This window comes from Ceratotherium simum, chromosome 18 (assembly GCF_057802395.1).
Source record: "Ceratotherium simum simum isolate JZ-2026a chromosome 18, ASM5780239v1, whole genome shotgun sequence".
Lineage (NCBI taxonomy): Eukaryota > Metazoa > Chordata > Mammalia > Perissodactyla > Rhinocerotidae > Ceratotherium > Ceratotherium simum.
Genome location: NC_141917.1, coordinates 46,896,319 through 46,911,368, shown reverse-complemented (window position 1 = coordinate 46,911,368; position 15,050 = coordinate 46,896,319).

The window sequence follows — 15,050 nt, the reverse complement described above, 5'->3', positions numbered from 1 at the left end:
GATACTGTAAAAAAATGTGAGTATCAAAATTTTCAAATACATGTAAAAGTAGAGATAATAGTGCCCACCCCTAGTTTTCAACAGTTATTATTCAACTGGTAAATACTTTGGTGTTTGATCCTATTGTAAATGAGGTTATTTTAGAATTTAAATTTTCCGTTTGTTGTCTACATATAGTATAAAACTGATTTTTATATGCAACAATTTTGCTAGACTTTCCTATTAATTCTAAACATCAAGTGTGGTTCTTCTGGATTTTCTACATTCATCACATAATAAGCAAACAATGAGAGTTTTTGTTTTTTATTTCTTTGGTTGACAGCATATAAAATGTCCCCAGTGATCCCTGCCTCTTGGTATTTATACCCTTGTGTAATTTCCTCCCCTTGAGTGTGGGTTGGACCTAGTGACACACTTCTAACAAATAGAATACAGCAAAAGCGACAAGATATCACTTTGAGATTAGATGACAAAAAGATTCTGGCTTCCGTCTCGCTTGCCCTCTGTCTCACTCTCTCTGGCTTGCTCTGAGGAAAGCTGGCTACCCTGTTGTGAGCTGCCTTGTGGAGAGGCCCATCAGGTGAGGAACTCATGTCTCTGCCCAATAGCCAGTTAGGACAGGAGGCCTGCCAACAGCCATGTGAGTGAGCTTGGAAGTAGATCTTCTGAGGCCTGCCAACAGCCATGTGAAGGATCTTGGAAGCAGATCCTCCCTTAGTCGGGCCTTGAGATGAAGGCAGCCTTAGCTGACACCTTGATTGCAGCCTATGAGAGACCCTGAGCCAGAGGACTCAGCTAAGCTGTGCCTGGATTCCTGACCCGCAGAAGCTATGTGATAATAAATAAGCCACTTAATTCTGGGGTAGTTTATTATGAAATGAAAACTACAATACACTTTCCAATTCTTGTTTCCTCCCTCCCTTCTTACCTCCTTCATTTTTTTATCATTATGAAATGTCTTATCTCTAATAATGCATGTTTGCAATCTTTCAGTATTCTTATATTTTAGTTGTGTCCCTTATAAACGCGTATATTTGGATTATTTTTTTAAGACCCCAACTTGACGATCTTTATTTATTTTCTTATTTTTTTGGTCAGGAAGATTTGCCCTGAGCTGATATTTGTGCCAACCTTCCTCTATTATGCGTGTGGGTTGCCACCTCAGCATGCCTGACAAGTGGTGTAGGTCCACGCCCAGGGAACAGAACCCCTGAACCTGGGTCCCTGAAGCGGAGTGCGCTGAACTTAACCACTACACCTCAGGGCCGGCCCAACAATCTTTATTTTTAACTGTAACATTTATACAAATTAATATAATTACTCTATATTTAGGTATAAATCTTAATTGATGCTTTCTAACTAACTCTTTGTCTCCAGTTTCTTGCCTTTGTTTGGATTTAAAAAATAATTTCATGTTTTCTTCTACTAATTTGAAATTTAAGCACTTGTTTCTAATCTTGTTGGGTCCCTGGAAATTACATCTTGCATACTAATTTATCAAAGTTTAAAGTGAGTCAAAACCTTTTACTCTTGTCTTAGACTATTCAGGGATCTTAAAGCACTAAGAACATCCTCCCAAATTAGGTATTATTGTTATGTGTTTTAATTTTATTATTTTTAAACCTATATGGTTAATATATATAGTTCTTGTTTATTTGACTTACACACGTATTTTACCACTTTTTTCCTTCTTATTAAAGTACATTCTTTAGAATTTATCTTACTAAGGGTTTGCTGGTTTTTGTTTATTTGAAAACTTTTTTTATTTTGCCCTTATTCTTTTTTTAACAGCTTTATTGAGATATAATCGACATACCATACAATTAACCCATTTAAAGTACATAAGTCAGTGGTTTTCAATGTGTTACATTTTTGGTTTTTTAAAGTTGTGGTAAAATATATGTAACATAAAATTTGCCATTTTAATCATTTTTAAGTGTACAATTCAGTATAAAGAATGTCCTCATTCTTTAAAGATATTTTGGCTGCATGTTGAATTCTAGGTGGGTAGTTATTTTATTTCAGTACATTGTAGTATCTTTCCTTTGTTACTTGGCTCTTACTGTTACTGTTGAGAAGTCAGCTGCCACTCTGTCTCTCCTTTATAGATAATGTGTCTTTTTTTGGCAGGCTGCTTTTTAAGATTTTTCTCTTTGGTAGTCTGCAGTTTATGATGATGTATCTAGTTTACGTGATATACTTTTTAAACGATTTTTCTGCTTGGGATTTGTGGGTCTTCTTAGATAAGAGGACTGAGGTCTTTTATCACTTTAAATGTTGCCTTTGTTACAAGCTCTCCTCTGCCTTTGAATCTCTAATTAAACATATTTTAGCTCTTCTCACTCTGTCCTCTCTGTTTCTCAGTCTCTCACGTAGCTTCCTTATTTTTGTCTTCCTGTGTTGCATTCTGGATAATTTCTTCAGGCTTTCTTCCATTTCAGCACTTCTTTCTTCAGGTATGTCTAGTCTGTTAAATTCCTATAGCCTCTATTATGGAATTTACGTCCATTTTACAGCTCAGGAAACTGGGACTCAGAAAGACTGGTTTACCCAGCTTGTGAGTGACTTAGTAGGCCGTCACAACCAGCTCTGTGACTCCAGAGCTCCTGACTAAGATGTCTTATTGTCTCCCAGTGAGCACTGTTTTGTGGTTTTTGTGAGCACTTTTTAGGTACTTATGTATAAGCTCAGATGTTATTTTTCAGCCTGTACTTTCTAAAATTTAAGATCTCAAACTTCTTTTTGATCTGCACTGTTTCATTATTCTAACCTAGCTTTGCCAAATTCATTTCCAGTTTCTCCTGGTCACTTTCTACAAATATCTGCTGAAGATTTTTCGTTGAGTTTCCCACAAATTCCCACAAACTGCAACAGTGATGAAAACAAAGTATTTCTTTGAAGCTCTGTGGATGCAATCATGTATTTGCTTTATTTGTAGGTATGATTTTTAAGGTAGTTTTTGTTTTTATGTATAATTGCTTATATTTTTTAGAAATGATGAGTAGAAAATATCATAAGGATTGTCATTGCTCTGAGAGACTATGATAAGAAATTTATCACGAGTGTTCCATACAGAAAATTTGAGAGTACTACAGCAAATTTTTTTGTGTGTGTGTGTGAGGAAGATTGGCCCTGGGTTAACATCCATGCCCATCTTCCTCTACTTTATATGGGACACTGCCACAGCATGGCTTGACAAGCAGTGTGTTGGTGCACGCCCAGGATCCAAACCCGAGAACCCCAGGCTACTGAAGCGGAGCATGTGCACTTAACCACTATGCCACCAGGCCGGCCCCACTACAGCAAATTTTTAAGGTTGAATATCCCTTGTGTGTGAGCAGAGTATGGAATTCAGCCATTCCTCATTCTGATTTCTCACACATCTTCGCATTCCTGCATCTGCCTTCAGGGAAGTCATATCTGAGGTCTAGCAAATGTAATAGACATATGGGTCATGACTTAGCTTTTGTGTATCCAGGAGCTTGATTCTGATTCCCACATCTAGAAGAGAGTTTCTGTACATTTTTATAGAAAATGTAACATAAAAAGAGCCAGTGTTTGTGAACTGTTTATATACAAGATGAGGAAACTAAATATTTCTATGTTTGGAATGTCACAAAAATCTTTTATCATGATTAAAAGAGGAATCAGTTAAAATGGCTTTTTACTATATGAGTGTGGCTATATTAAATTACATCTCTACTTTTACCCTCAAGAACAAAAACCTACAAACGTTAAAGGCCTGGAGTAAAGTAAGAGTGTTATTACCAACTAAAATCAGTATTAAGAGGCAATTTAACTGTATGTATATCCATCATCATAGTCTTTGCCTAAATTTGAAGTATTCACTTCAGAATGAGACATTGGAAATTATAATTTTATGGCATTTGGAATCATTCTTGCATTTCCTTGCTTAAGACAACATAACCTGCGAAAAACCATAATACCTTGGCATCATTGTGTGTTGGGTCTTCTAGGCAAACAAATTACTGTAAAACATAAACTATGATTATCGAGCCTTAAAGAAATTATTTGCTCCTGGGTACCCAAGTGATTTGAAAGTTGGGATCTGGTACCACATTAATAAACAGAGAATTTGCTTGTTTGTATCTACTTGGAAATGCATTTATTATTTAATTTTGTAGAACAAATATACTGCCTGGGATAAGTGGAGGATATATTCACTAATTTAACAGTATAATGAGTAACTTCTGAGGGATTATTTTGTGTTTTAGTGTCTACTTAACCTTAATGTTCAAACTTTCAATTTGAGGAAATAAAATGGGAAGAATAATGGGATAATAGGGCGCTAGCCCAACAAAAAATTAAAAATGTCGCTTTCAGTTGTTTAGCACATATTTGTGTTGCTATGTAAGTTTCATAATTCCTTAGTGAATCTAAGATTGTTAAAAATCTGTTTACAGTTTTTGCAGATTCTGTCTTGGAGAATTGTTAAGTGAATTGTTTGTTTCATTTGAGGATCTAGAAGAAATTATATTTTCCATAAACTGTTCTTGTTTCAAAACAAAAAATAATATATGTATTTGGCTAGGTCTACTCACTTTATAATACCTCTTTTGGGGTTATTCTCTCACCAGAGCCTTTTGTAGAGAATATAACAAAAATTATTCTTCTTCCAGCCCCCCACAAATTTTACATGTTGCTTCCAGCATCTCTCTAATAGTAATAACAAGGTAGTCTTCTTGAGTATTCCAGTAAAACAAATAAATCTTTATTTTAAAAAAAACAGAGGACTAAAGTTTATTTTATTTTCGTAAGAAATAAGTAAACCATAATTGATATTTAAAATTGAAGTCCATTTATTTTACAATCAGTCATAGGCTAATCCAACATGGGAATTAAGGGGCCTTTTGCTCAGTTTCCAGTAAAAACTTGTGACCTTTTGAAGGGTCCTGGTGACAGATATTTCAGTGATAATTTACCAAGAGAGCAGAACAGTCTACTGCTAAAAATAGTTAGGCCAGGATGAAATGCAGTCTGTGATTCTCTGAGAGCCCATGATTTCAGTTGATCTCCAGTTACTCATATCTATATCTGTGTATCTATATTTTAAAATCAGGTGTGTTTTAGCCTCAGTTATTAAAAAAAAAAACACAAAAAACAAAGTCAAACTATGGGAAAGCTATTTTGAAGATTAGAATCAAGTGGCTGAAAGCTACTTCACATGAGATCTTAAAACAGACCATAATTTGAGGCACAGAGGAAAACAACAAATGAAATCAGCCTTTTCGTCTACTGATTCTGCATAATTTTTTATTAAACTTGGGTTTTTGTCCATATGCAGATTTGTCCTAAAGATTCCAATCTTTTAAAAGCTTTTTGATACTTAGAAAAAAGTTTTAAGACTTTTGTAAATAGAATGTACAGGGTGGTCAAATCTGATTGGATAATACTGCTTCAGTGTTCCAACTCTTCATAATCATCTGAAGCAATAATTAACATTAAAACATATACTGACATCATTAGTGAATTTCTTAAAACTTTCTGCTTATCAAAATGCCAAATATAATTAGACATAATAGCTGCTTAAAGCTGATGCAGGTTTTGATTTCATAAAGTTCCTCACTCAGCTTTTCACAAAGAATTGAATTAGATGATCTATTAAGGCCCTAGGAGGTGTCTGGTTTAGGCTGTTTGACTTTTCACATCATGATCTACCTAACAAGGACAGATGTTCCCAGTAGGGGTCAGTATTGTGTTGGTAATTATTGTACCATAAAGGAAAAACTAGGGATTTTATTTAAAAGTCCAGTATATTTGATATAATTAGTAAGCCATTAATTGTGGGAAGAAGAAACTTAAAAATCGATCATCTTTATTGTAACAAAAGTCACTGTGAGTAATATGTTGGCTCCTCTATTACCATATTTTTCCCCAAAGCCCCAGAAGGCTCTATTGCTTACTAACTACTCCAAAAATGGGCTATAAATGGTAAAAAAATGAACAATTATCTAAATGCAGCAGCAGATAATTTGGGATAAATGTCAGATTAGATTTTAAAGTGAAAGAAATTGCAAAATTAACTTTGAGAAAAAAACCCCACAGAGGTAGGATAATTTTGAGTAAGTTAGCCCCTCACCTTAGGTGTCTTCTGCAATATGGGGATAACCGTGTCTGCTGTCTGTCCTTAAAATAAATCTGATTTTACTTTCATTCCTCAGACTAAGCTAATCTTTTTGATCTCCAAACCAAGCCCTTTATAATAAATGCAGAAATGGAAATCAGGGGTAAGACGTGTGTTTACAAATGATGCCTCTGGAGTTGTTATTGACAGCATGCTGTATAGGCAGCGAAACAAGCACAGCCCAGGAAACATCCTCGAGGCTGCTGAGACGAGCAGGGATTCGACTGGAGGCAAACAGCGAGGTGGAGAGAGCAGTGCGTTAGCAGCAGCAGTGATGTCATGGGATGGCCTGCGGAGGCTTTCCTCTTCCACATCGTAAATCATCACAATTAAGTAAACACCAGGTATTTGCTAGGCAAATGCAACCTCTTAGTTTCTACTGTCTAACTAAATTATTACCCAAAGGTCCTTCCTGCTAGAATTTGTAGCACCAATGTTGGTTAGAAATCAGAATATTTGGATTTTAAGTTGTAGCACTACCAGTAAACAGTTGGGCAAGTGACCTTGCGCAGGTCACAACCTCTCTGGGCTTTGGTTTCCGTCTCAGTTGAATGAAGGGATTGGATTTCAGAGGTCACAAACTCCAATGTTTTCTAGAGACAGGGAGATATGAGAAGTGCTGAGAGCAGAGGGGCCAGTGGAGTGTGCAGATCCTACAACAAAGTATTTGAATTAAAAAAAAAATGTCAAATGCCCCATGTTGGCCAGACCAATCCTATGTGTAGAGATAACAATCTTTGCATTAGGTGATTTGTAAGGTTGCTTCCAATTCTAGTGTTTTGTGATTTTTTTCTTTTTTTCCTGAGGAAGATTCTCCCTGAGCTGACATCTGTGGCCAATCTTCCTCTATTTTGTATGTGAGCTGCCACCACAGCATGGCCATGGACAGACAAGTGGTGTAGGTCCATGCCCGGGAACTCAACCCAGGTAGCTGAAGTGGAGCATGCCGAACTTAACCACTAGGCCACCGGGGCTGGCCCTTGTGATTTCCTTTTAAATTTAAATTTCCTTTTACATTTCCTTAACCATTTTCCACACTTGGCCTCTTATTGCCTTGTGCCTCTTGTCCTATATATATCTCTTCTCTTCTTTTCTTCTGAGTGGAACACTTGTATCAGCAGCTCAGTTCTGTATCAAATAGAAGAAAGCCAATAAGGATAAGTTTAAAGTCAATGCTAATGCACGATGAAATGGTTTTGTTTCTGAAAGAAATTTTGTCCTCATCCTTAGGCTTGTCATAATGTGCCTAACTTAACTTGAACTGCCATTTGCCTCTGTTTATATTATGTCAATTGGTTTAATCCACAATAGCTAACAAAAGCTTTCCTTCATTAGTGTCAGTGCCTGTGTGTTATACGTTAGTAGCTGTCATCAAGGTTGTTGATAAAATACTCAAGAATTTTTGGTAGTCGTTGTGCCAACCTAAATTGCTAGAGCCAGCCTTCAGTCTCCCTGCATATGATATGTTTATTTTTGCTAACAAGTGGCTTTTTACCTACATTGTCTTGTTGGTTAGACAAAAACAAACGATACTTTTCATTCGTAGAGCACAGTGAATTCACATATATTTTCTGACTTAATCCTTTCAAATCTCAGTGGGCAGACAGATGCAGATGAGCAAACTGAGGTTCAGAGAGGTACCCAGTGACAATGCAAAACTTCGAGTCTCCTCTTCTCTCTGATTATCTGCTATCCTTCCATGTCACCACACTAATCTTGTCACATCAGGCAAGGTATATGGGCTTGATCCAAGCAAATCTCTGCAAGAGGGGGCTTATTTTTGGTTTCTGTGTCCTCTGTGTCCCTTCTTTCTTATTAGGGTCCTTTTCTCTTCACCCCTCCACCTCCTCAGCTGTGCTCATGTGTTTACTGAGCGTCGGTTTTGTAGGAAAGACCTTGTAGGAGCCTGCGAGACAGCCCAGGGCTGTATAGTATTGCCCTCTCGCTTCCGGGCCACCACTACAGTGCCGACCTTTGCCCTCAGCATAACTTTTCCAGGCTGCCCTGTGTTTCTTCATGAACACTAGTTAGCTATCCAACTAGCTATCCAGCTAATAATTAGCTCTTTCACTCATTTATTTTTTTTAGAGCCTCAATATGCCAGGCCCTAGGCTGGGCAATCATGGAGGAGGAAAGGTGGATCTAACTGAAGGAGCCTCAGTGCGGTGAGGAAGACGCACATGTCCACATGTAACTATAGACAGTGACACCAGTGCTGCAGAGCCCTGTAGAGTGCAGGGGGCACAGAAGACAGAAAGGCAATGTTTCCGGGATGGCTGGAAGGATCTGGAAGGTGTCACTGAGGAGCTAACATTTAAGCTGACCCCTGAAGAACATGTCCACCAGTGAGGAAGTCAGGGCAGAAGGCATTTCCTCAGCAGGACCAGCATGAAATAAGGTTCTAGTGGCAGCTAGAAATGATTTGCCATTCCATGTTGTCCAGATAATACTAATATTTTAATGTAGAGTCTTAAATGGCTTTATCTAAAGGAGTGAGTAATAAGGGGATTTCATGAACTGTGGCAGAGCAGGCTGGGGAATTATTTTAAGCGAGGAGTTTTATGGCATCTCTCAAATAACATCTCCAAAGCGGCTTCCTTTTCTACTTATTCCAGCCCAGTGGATCCAGGTCTTAGTGCTCTTGAGCATTAATTTTTGGATCCTTTTTAGGTTGCTGCTACATCATGGTGCTTTCTAAGTTTTCACAGGGCATGCATTTACAAGGTTGCAAAAAATTGTTGGTGTTGATGAACCTTCAATTGTGCTTTATTTAAAAGAGTGATCTTTTTATTTGCCTGTTTCTATTTTTCCATCAACAGCCTGATATCCCATGCCTCTGGGTCTATTCTGTTCCATTTCATAACATTCAATGAATGTTAGAAGTGGCTCTGCAAATGCATTGCCTTAATCTTGTTGCCTGCAGTGAGACCCTTTTAATATTTTCTCCGCATGTGAACTCAGAGTTTTCCTTTAGCTTTTCTTTAATTTCCATGTGGTTAATCCTCTTCTCCTGTGGGGAGCCTGGATATTTATAGATTTCTCCTGTTCACTCTATCTTTAATAATTTGCTTTTTACATTCAGTGAACACATCCATCACAATAAATGCTCCTTTCCCCTATTTGTATTGACTTACATTTATATAAACCAGACTCCCTTTTTATATCATTATTAATGTTCATCGTAATTTTCAGTAGCTTGGGAAGCTGGTTAGTAGAGCTGGCACAGAGCTTCAAATTGTCCTATTAGATCAAATGACTCATGTCATGATGCCTGGTTTCAAGTTTTATCGTTAAGTCAAACCGAGGTTATGTGTGTTTTTTCTTTCTTAACTGACACAATATAAAATGAGAGTATTTAATAAGCATCTCTAAATTATTCATTTCATTAAAATGTTCTTGACTTGATAGCCCTCGTATGCACCGAAAGATGCAAAATATTCCCACTACCAATATTGAATATTTTCTTAATCAAAAGCCCAATTTTATCAACTTTTATAGCCACTAGTAGATATAAGTAGGAAATTGAGTTATAAGCAGTTAACATTGGTCATACTTAGATGCTATTGTTTTCTGCTAGCTCAGTCTAAAGTGATGTAGTTTAAAAATTCTTATGTTCTTTTTATGCTTCATTTATATTCTTTCAATATAAGGTAATTTTTTCTATCACTAGGCATGTCATCGGTTTGCAGATGGTAGGAAAGGATATAATTGGCAGGACTCGTATTGCTGTTCTTTAGGCAAAAACAAACTGGGTCTAGAGATCATCAAACTTTTAATAGCTTGTGTAGGCATCTCAGAAAACATCTTTCACAGTAGCTCTCTGTGTTTCTGAGAACCCCCTGAACCAGTCATTCTGCGGTAAGACAGAGTCTTATGCTTTCCTATTACAGTGGTCCCTCCTTATCTACGGTTTTGCTTTCCATGGTTTGTTACCTGAGTCAATCATGGTCTGAAAATATTAAATGGAAAATTCCAGAAATAAACAATTTATAAGTTTTAAATTGGAGCCGTTCTGAGTAGCATGATGAAATCTCATGAGATCCCATTCCATCCCGCACAGGGCATGAATCATCCCTTTGTTGGATCCCCAACCATTGACATGGCTCCATGGTCCTCCTTCTGACACAAAGCCTAACACTACATCACAATGCCTATGTCATTCACCTCACTTCATCTCATCACATAGGCATTGTATCATCTTGCATCATCACGAGAAGAAGGGTGAGTAGAGTACAATAAAATATTTTGAGAGAGAGACCACATTCACGTAACTTTTATTACAGTATATTGTTATAATTGTTCTATTTCATTATTAGTTATTATTGTTAATCTCTTACTGTGCCTAATTTATAAATTAAATTTTGTCGTAGGTACGTATGTATAGGAAAAAACATAGCACATATAGGGTTCGGTACAGTCCATGGTTTCAGGGATCCACTGGGGGTCTTGGAAAATACCCCCCATGGATAAGTGGGGACTACTGTAGTGGCCATTTTGGTTTTTCAGCAACCTCTTCAGATATTAGTGGCATTTCCATTATTCCAGTTGTATATGCTTTTTCATTTCTTAACTGCACCACTTAAATATTATGACATTTTGGGAACACTTGAATATTTGTTTCAAAACCCTAATCTTTGTTACATTTTTCTATAGTAAATTCTGTATGTTAGAAGTGTTGAAAATATTTCTTTTTAATTATTCCAGAAGTTCTTGTTTCAATTTTTTACTTTTGTCGCTTTTTTTTGGTATCTCCAATATAATTTTAAATAATCAGTTAATTTTTGTTTTTAGGATTCAGTCATCTCTATTACCATATTTCATTGCTTCTAAGACACACATTTTCATTTTTTTCTCCATATCTCAGCATCTCTGAAACTAGATTACACCTTTCAATTGATTATGTGTCATGGTTGGCAGCATTTAAACATTTTTAGTGGTACAAAAATTAATGGTGTCCTAGATTTTATAAAATGTGGCAGTTTATTTTTTAACCACTTTATTGAGGTATGATTGACATACAAAAAGCTGGACATTTATAATGTATACAACTTTATGAGTTTGGAGATAAGTGTACATCCGTGAAACCAGCACTGCATCTATGCCACAAACATCTGTCACCTCCAAAAGTGTCCTTCTGCCCTTTTTATTTATTGTTATTTTGTGTATGTGATAAGAACACTTAACGTAAGACCTACCCTCTTAGCAAATATTTAAGTAGACAACGCATTCTTGTTACCTATGGCGCTATGCTGCACAGTAGATCTCTAGGCTCATTCATCTTGCATAACCGAACTTTGTACCCTTTAATACCTCCCATTGCCTCCTCCCTCCAGCCCCTGGTAACCACCATTCTACTCTCTGCTTCTATGAGTTTGACTATTTAGATTTCTCGTATAAGTGGTATCATGTGGTATTTGTCCTTCTGTGTCTGGCTTATTTGACTTTGCATCATGTCCTCCAGGTTTATTCATGTTGTCACAAATGGCAGGATTTCTTTCTTTTCTTAAGGCTGAATACAATTTCTTTGTATGTATATGCCACATTTTCTTCATCCACTTATCTATCGATGGACCTTTAGGTTGTTTCCATAGCTTGACTATTGTGAATAATGCCGCAGTGAACATGGGGGTGCAGATATCTCTTTGAGATCCTGATTTCAATTCGTTTGGATATATTGGACAGATAATGAGAGATGGTTCATGATCTCAGTGAGTTTGTTTATGTATTGAGGAAGGGTTCCTGAGTGTTCTCTGAGTCTCTTTCTTTTCTGTCCTAATCTTCCTCGTGCAAGTTTACCTTCCAACTTGTTCATTTATTTATTCATTCTCTTCAATTAGTGGAAGTTAAGTATTTAACAGAAGTTAAATTTTTTGAAATATGCTATGTACTCTACTCTCCTGAATTCTATGTATATGATTTTATTCCTGGTCAGGCCAAGGCATCTTTCTGTAGCAGAGGGTGGGGCAATGGGAAATTATGGGACTAGGAGTGGGATTAGGATGTTTATAACAAGAATACAAAGAAAAAGTCACCATTCAGCTTTTAATTACCATAGGATGTTTTTAATAGTGCTGGCAGCCTGGAAAGCTTGACTTTGTCAAAAGAAGGAAGAATTCTAAATTTCTTTAAGGCTCCAAAACAGGAGAAAAATCTAGATGTAGAATTTCTTTCAGAGTCTAGAGGGTTTGGCTCCTCTAGGAAGAACGATTTGGATTCAAACAAGTAGAGGCCCTACCTTTCTGGTCCCATGGAATAGTGGTCCCTATTTTTTCCTTAAGGTCCTTGCTTTCCCCTTTCATAGGACTGTGCCTCAAATGGGGAGAGTTTAGAAACATCAGGAAAGGCATGCAGGAGTCTGAGAACATTTGAGCTAGTGGTCTGCTCCTGGTGAAGCATGATGGAGGCCAGGGACTCTAGTTCTAAGTCAACTTAAGACTTTACTCTGGGCCACAGCCAGTGTAGTGTGAGAGCAATGACATGGAGTAACCCTGGAGAGAGCTGGAAGGTTGAGGCTGATGTGTGCTCCTGGCTCCCCAAGGCGGTGCTGGGTGTGCAGGGGTTTGTGTAGTTTTTCCATGCCTGGAGTTTTCCATAGCCTCAGAGATGCTGTAAGGGCCAGTGGACCAGAATAGGCCTGATCGGAGTGAAGAGACTGTAGTGTGAGCAGCCTTTATGTGCAGAGTCCAGGATTACAGATCCTGGCATAGAAACTGCCTGAATTGAGTAGTTGCAACAATGATCATATGGCCCACAAGGCCTAAAATATTTACTACCTGGTCTTTTACAGAAAAACTTTGCCAACTCCTGCTATAAGAAATCTTGAATTTTAAGACTATAACCATGAACATGGTTTATTAATTGATCTCAGACAATTAAAAATACAAATGACTTATAGGAAAACGTAAAATAATGGATTATTTAATTTGATGATTTATTGGAAAATAAAATTATGAATTGTCTTAGTTTGGCTGCTATAACAAATGACCATAGCCTGGGTGGCGTAAACAACAGACATTTATTTCTCGTAGTTCTGGAGGCTGGAAAGTCCAAGATCAAGGTGCCAGCAGATCTGGTGTCTGGTGTCCACTTCCAGGCTTGAGGACTGCCAACTTCTCATTGTATCCTCACATGGCAGAAAGAGAGCTAGCTAGCTTTCTGACCTCTTCTTATAAGGGCACTAATCTCATCCGTGAGGATGGAGCCCTCCCAAATTAATTACCTCTTAATACAATCACCCTGGGATTAGGATTTCAACATATGAGTTTTGTTGGGGGACACAAACATTCAGTCCATAACATGAGTACTGCAGAAATCATATACACTCTGAATTAAACTGATTGATCTCAGTTTGGAAAAGAGGAGAAGCAAAGAGATAGAATCACATCCAGAGCTAAGAGTGGCCAATAAAGCCCTAAATTTTACCATATATTAAGTACTAGACTGAATCAAGTGTTGACAAATGCTGTAATGAAAAAGTGGAAGAACTGTGTTGTGAAAAACCATATATCATCTTGACAAGTTAAAAGAACTCATTTTAGGAAATGTATGTATTTATGTATATCGTTTAAATGAAAATGATTATAGTAGGTGTTTGTTATATATTTTATGATTCCTCACTTTAACTGACTTGTAAATCAAATATCATCATGATTGCATCACATAAGACGGCATCTGATATATTTAAATTTTGTTGATTGACAAATCTTGACTTATTGCCCAGTAGGGTGGAGGCTTGTTAGGAAGACTGGATTAGCTTTCATAAATAAATCGCTTTGCTTTGCCTTCCCTTGCCTCCCCCCGCCTGCCATCTCCATGTAGAGTGAAAGAATTTGCCACCCCAAAGCTGTATATAATGCATCAGATGAAATAACCACAATATGGGCTTGTATGTAACACGGGAAGGGAGTTCCTCTTCTGTCCTTTCTTCCTTTGGTTAAAGCCTCTTAACGCAAACCACAGCTGTGATGGTGAACAACTCTCTGAATGTACTAAAAACCATTGAATTGTACGCTTAAATGGGTGAATTGTATGGTATGTGAAATATATCTCCATAAAGCTGGTACAAAAAAAAAAATCACAGGAGAAAATAAGAAACGTAATGCCCGGTTCATGGAATAGAACTCAAAAGAAAAATGTGTGTTCAGCTCCTTCTACGTGCTGGAAACTCACGAATGCGTAGGTGTGAGTATCCAAAGTGCACAGCAACCTAAGACAATTCAAACATCTGCTTTCGTTGAAGGTCATAAAAATGCTCTTCCAAATAGTGTTATTTTATGTAGGTGTACTGTCGGGACAAAGCTATTTTGTTATTATTGTCAACGTGTAGAGAATACAATAGTAGGCGGAACAGAACAGAGATGTATTTTCTAGGTTTAAAGTAATTAAATTATGGATCTGCAAGCCTAATTTTTTCTTTTTGCACTCATTTTAACCATGTTTCCATTGTTTAAGAGATTTTTGGAACCATTTTCTTTGTCTTTCTCAGGCAGGAAAATGTCGAAACTTTGTAATCACATCTCATTTGTGTGTGTGTGTGAGTGTGTGTGTTCATATATAATATTAATTAGTATCATCACTTGTTTCCAAATGCCTTTTGGCTGTTCGAAAACTCAAATCTACCCTTAAAGGAAAAAATTTGCCACTATTGAGAAGGTTCCAGAGAATGGGCTGAACGGGGCTCACAGAACTGCTGGGAAGATTAAGACTAAAGGACTAGGCGCAGGGACCTTGGCAATGGAGGTCACACCACAAAGCCCTGTGGTTTAGGATGTCCCTACCAGCATGACCACCATCAGACTTTTACCCCCACTGGTACCAACCGGCCGCGGAGTCTCGTGTCACTTCCTTTAGATGCCGTAGTCTCAGGCAGGAGTGTGGTGCCAGCTGCGTTTCTGTGCCCGCACGA